Raw genomic sequence first — 6,000 nt, forward strand, 5'->3', positions numbered from 1 at the left:
ATCCCGCTGCTCTCGCTGAATCCAATGTTTTCAAGGAGACCAGTGATGCCTAAATCGCACGCGCAAGAGCAGCATCCTCACTAGGGGCTTCAAAGTACTTCTTCCGTGACTTCCACTACTTGGACGTACACACGTCGCACGCCTGCCGTGTGACCGTGGAGCGCAGTGCAGCGCAGTGAGGGTGCTTGTTCGTAGCAGCAACTAACATTTAAATCGGTGTCTTGTCACTTTATCACCATCGCCGTATAGTACACCGAGAAGAACAAGTTTTTACAGCGAAGCTGTCAAGGGCTATATATACAATTTGGAAAAAAAAGCAGCAGTTGGCAACCAAGGCACATGGACCACGCTGGATTGTTACTCCGCCAGCTGCCGCTGGCCAATCACAGAAGCAAACAAAAACGTCGTCATGTGACCGTTTCAAGATGGCGTCGTACTTGATACTTCTGGAGCGTCTGCTGTTCTTGAGTCTTTTCAAAGGCGGAAGCGATGAGGTGCGCAAGAGACGTGGACAAAGCATATGAAGTCTGAGCTTTTCACTCTTCAAAAGCCGGTGGCACAATTAATTTCACTGCTTACCCCGTTTTACTCATGAAATTTCACTGCCACCTGAAGCGAAACTTGTCAATATATAGTTGCAGCAAAGCTTGCATTTTATTTGCAGTTCAATAAAGAATTACACTTTCACCGTTCCACTATAATGGACGAGTAGTGGTGGTGGTAATGGTAAACATTATTGAAAAGGGAAGGGGAAAGGGGAGGTGGCTGAGGGATCGGGCTCAAGTATGGCGCTGGGCCTGCTTGGCCTTCTCCGCCCAGTCCTCCAGTTCAAGCTGTCGGTCGACGTCCCTGAATCTGAGCCAGGCTGTCAAGTCAGTTTCGCTGCCGACAGGGGGATGAAAAAATGGGAGCGAGGTGCATTCCCACATTATGTGTGTGAGTGTCTCTGTTTGCGAACAGAGCCTGCATAGGTCGCTTTCCTTGCCCCCTGTGATTTTGTTAATGTACTTTGGGTGTGAGTGTGTCTTTGTCTAGAGTCACTTAAACGCGACCGCTTGCGCTTTATCGTGTTGCTTGGCCAGTGGTGGGAGCGCGCGACGCCTCAAGTGATGCCTATGGGCTACTTTGTAGTAAGTGTCGCAGGGTTCCTTCGTTTCTCTCCTCCTCGTTCACGCCGTCCGCATCCGCGGACGAGGCCCAGCGCGCGAGATCTCGAGCCAAACTGAGCCGACGCGTTGCCTGGCACAGCCGCGTGAGCGGGGGTCCATACAAGGGTTTTCAAGCCGCCTAGGAGGCGCTGCGTGAGTACATGGTACGCCTGTTTGGAAATTCTACCGCGGACGAAATTTCAGATAGCCTGCTTGCTATCGCTGATGATGGTATTTGCTTCCGCATGCATGGCCATGGCAATCGCGGTTTCCTCGCTTCCACCACTCGGCCAGCCGTGATTGTTGTCTGTTCTATCAATCCTCCGTTGTCATCCGCTACCACCGTGGTCATGAAGTCGCCGCGAGGGTGTCTCGCTGCGTCTGTGTAGACCACTCCATATTGCGAGCCGTAGCATCGCCAAATGGCTTCACCACGGGCCTGCCGTCGGCCCTGATGGAACTCGGGGTCCATGTTGCGGAGTAGAGGTGGGGCATAAATATGCCCCCTGACCTTTCGCGGAATCAATATCAAGATATTGGGGCTAGACTTTCAGAACACGCTGCGCTGCGGGCTCATGTTAAACTCCAGAGGGCGGCCAACTACACACTACAGCTCATTCACCGGGTGGCTAATAGGCACCACGGCATGGGCGAGGGCAAGCTGCTTCGACTTGTGCAGGCATACATTACCAGCAGAACCATGTACTCGACACCATATGTCAAACTCGCAGCCACGGAATTGGGTAAATTAAACACAATGATCAGAAGAACCACAAAGGCAGCCCTGGGCCTTCCGGACCACGCGGCCACCGCAAGGCTAGAGGCCTTAGGCATGCACAACACGATCGAGGAGCTCTTAGACGCTCATCACACAGCCCAAGTCCGTCGTCTCGCTAACCCCGGCTGGCCGCACAGTCAGGAAGCTCAGTCTCGAGGCCATCCCCGAGGTTAGAGTAAGTGGACGAGTGAAAAAGTACAAAATTACGCGCTTATAGTTTTATTTTTGTGGTTACCACCTTATTTAGTCAACAGAGAAAGTTTGAAGTCCGAACTATTTGCAGCCTCGAGGAGGAACAGTGACTGGCAGTTATGAGGGCGTGGGAGGGGCTTCACTGCAGACTTGTATCCGACTGTAGTTCCCCAGGATGCAGCAGAGAACACCGACTGCAACCTCCTCACAGACCCGACCTCACGTTCATACGAGGAGCGGAACAAGCAGTGTGGGAGAACCTGTTGGAGAACCTGGGTTGTGACCACTACATACTCAAGACGCAAGTAACCTCGGACAGGCTAAAGCGTCAGCTGGGATCGGCAAAAATTACGGACTGGAACGCTTTTCGAGAGGCATGCGATGGGAATCTCGCCGAGAACGGGATCCAATCGATAGAAGAGTGGGGAAACATGCTCAATGAAAAACAACGCAAGTACACCAAAGAAATCGCGCGAACGACGCAGACGCCCGAGGTAGTCGCCAGGCTGCTCAAGCTGTGGGAAGCGAGACGCGGGCTCACCAAGAGGTGGAAGAAACAAAAATACAACAGGAAGCTAAAGCTTAAAATCGCAGAAGTCACAGCGAAAGCAGAGGAGTACGCGGCGCAATTGGCAATGCAAAATTGGCAGCAATTTAGCGACTCCCTCAACGGAACTTTGAGCACAGCGAGGACGTGGCATATTCTCCAGGCTCTCATAGATCCGACCAAGACCAAGGCATAAAACAAAGCCATCTACCGTTTCATCCACCAGTTCGAGGGACCAGACTCGGAACTCCTGGAGAAGGCTATACATGTTAAGTGCTTCGGGGACACAAACCCAGCATCTTACGCAGAGCGCTACCGGGGAAGAGGAAACGATAACCTGGACAGACCCATCACGCGAGAAGAGATCTACGCAGCGGTTCGAAACACAACCAGAAACACGGCCGCGTGTGCGCAGACAAGATCAATAACGCACTCATCCGCAACCTCAGTGATGAGTTAGTCGCAGAATTGACCGACTTTCTCAACAAACACTGGGAAGCGGAGACCGTCCCCGAGGAGTGGAAGCATGCGGAGGTAGTCATGATTCCTAAACCGGGCAAGAAACTGCAAATTGAGAACCTCAGACCGATCTCGCTCACATCGTGCCTGGGAAAACTGTACGATCGAATGGTGCTGCTGAGACTACAACAGTGCATGGAGGACAACGAACTGTATCCCCACAGCATGTTCGGCTTCAGAGCAAAATTATCGACCCAAGACGTACTGCTTCAAATCAAAGAAGTACTCGGGAACGTCCCCAGGAGCGGGGAGAATATAATAATGGTATTGGATATCAATGGGGCTTTTGACAATGTAAGCCACGAGGCTATCCTCACGGGCATGAACGATCTGAACTGCGGGAGGAGAGTCTACGGCTACGTCAAAGCCTTCCTTTCAAGCAGAACGGCAATGGGAGAGCAATTGGAGCCTGGGAGAGCTCCAATCAAAGAAGTTCCTTACTCCAAACAAAGGGACGCCTCAAGGGTCGGTCGTCTCCCCCACACTTTTCAACATAGCCATGATTGTCTTGGCAAAAGAGTTGAAAGAAACCGACGGCATACACCATGCCCTGTATGCCGACGACATCACCATCTGGGTTAACACAGGCTCGCTCAGAGAGAAAAGTTACAAGAGGCAGCCACCTGCGTAGAGGACTACGTCAGAGCAAGAGGGCTAGCGTGCTCCACCGAGAAGTCCGAGCTCCTGAGAGTTTGGAGAGGAAAGCAAAATCGCACAGTCCCCACCTGCGACGAGTTAAAGCTCAACGTCTACCTCGAGGGGAAACCGATACCGGAAAAGACGCTCATCAGAATCCTGGGGATGTGGATACAGACAAACTAACGCTGCACCCAAACCCTCGCCCTACTCAAGGCATCCACCCTACAAATGGCCCGCATGATCACACGCATCTCACACAGACGCCACGGCATGCGAGAGGAGGACACACACAAGCTGGTCAAAAGCCTGGTGGTCAGCCGAGTAGCATACAGCCTCCCCTACTACAATCCCATCAAGAGTGAGGTACAACAGGCGGACGCGATTCTACGCAAAACCTACAAAGCCGCACTCCACCTTATCCACAAAACCTCACCCGAAAAGCTCCTAGCCTTAGGACTACACAACACCTTCGAGGAATTGAGAGAGCCGTAACAAGTCTCCCAACTGCGCAGGCAACAGCAGACCCCATCTGGCAGGGAGCTCCTGAAGAAACTAGGCTGCACCGATCAACTTCGAGAGATACAGAGGACCGAAACAATGCCGGACGAGTGTCGCAACACACTAAAAGTAGCACCCATACCCAGGAACATGGATCGCAACCTACACAAAGCACGCAGAGAGGCAAGGGCCGAATGCCTACAAAAGACACTAGCACCCCAAGAAACAACGGTATATGTGGGCGCACCCACATACGCCAGAGCAGCGGGGCAGAGCAACAGCAACACGGTAGCAACGGTAATTGATTCGAACCTACGCGAGATCACCAGCGCATCACTACAATACTACGATAGTCGAGGCTGAAGAAGCGGCAGTCACTCTAGCGGCAGCGGAGGGATATCGGTCTAAACGGTCTCTAACAATCCTTACAGACTCACAAACGAAGTGCCGCAACTACCTATGCGGCAGAACAGGGCACGGAGCGCTCCGCATACTCCGCTCCTGAGAACACATAACACGACGACAACCAAACGAAGAACCAATTAGGCATACGATAGTATGAACGCCGGGACACACGGGAGTGGCAGGGAACCAAGAGGCGGACAGGATAGCTCGAGGGTACACTTGCTACCGAGCATCCAACGTAGGCGACCTCGAGGGGACCGCACCTGTAGCCCAAGACTTTTCGACGATACTGAATTACTACAAGGGCTGCAGAAAGCGGTATCCACCACCGCACAACTCCCTTAGCGCAGAGGACTCTGTCGCGTGGAGGCAGCTACAAACGGGCTCGTACCCTAATTTAAACGTACTCAGCAAAATGTATCCCACACAATACCAAACCCGAGTGCGGAGCAATGGGAGGGAGTGCTCTCCAGCGATCGCCGGGTCGACCAAGAATGTCTGATTCGGCGAGCACAACTGGCAGCAGCATCCAGCGGAGCCCTGGACTAAGGGCAACCGACCGTTGTGCAAGAAGATGGGCGAGCCATCTGAAGACCGCGGAAGACCAGCGAATCTAGAGCTCAATAGTTTTTCACCACTCCCCAGGATCATACCACGAAATCACTTCAAATCATAGGTTATCATAGGTTATATAAGTTAAATCATAGGTTTCGTATCATACCATCACTTCAAATCATTGGTTATCACGAAGAATTTTTCCTCCTCCTCACCCAAAGCTCAGAAAAGCACAGGCCGTCACTTACAGACAGTTGCAGACTAGGACATAGATCACACCAACAACACTAAGCAGGGTCAATCCTGACCTTTTTACTGAATGCCCACACTGCGGCCACGAATACAACAACTTCGAACACATGCTCTGGCTGTGCCTTGCCAACGCGAGCACGGACTTTCCCGACCAGTCTTCCTGGGACTCGGCGCTCAGAAGCACAGAGCTCATCGCTGAGCTCAAGGCTGTCCAGAGGGCCCGGGCCGTCGGCCGAAGGACTCTGTCTACCGGCCCCGACCTGGGTGGAGCCGCCGGATTGATTTCCCCTCAGGACCTATAAGTCGGATACAACTTTAGAAAAAAGGGGAGGCACCGCCCAGACGACCGAAGCGGCGAAGTCACCGGCCGTCCGGCGCATGACGTCGGTCCAGAGTGCGCGCCCATTGGTGGATGCTCGTGTGCATCCGCGTCGGAGGAGTAAACGCCCCCTTTTTTCTAAAGTTGT

Source organism: Dermacentor albipictus, chromosome 1 (assembly GCF_038994185.2).
Source record: "Dermacentor albipictus isolate Rhodes 1998 colony chromosome 1, USDA_Dalb.pri_finalv2, whole genome shotgun sequence".
Taxonomy (NCBI): Eukaryota; Metazoa; Arthropoda; class Arachnida; order Ixodida; family Ixodidae; genus Dermacentor; species Dermacentor albipictus.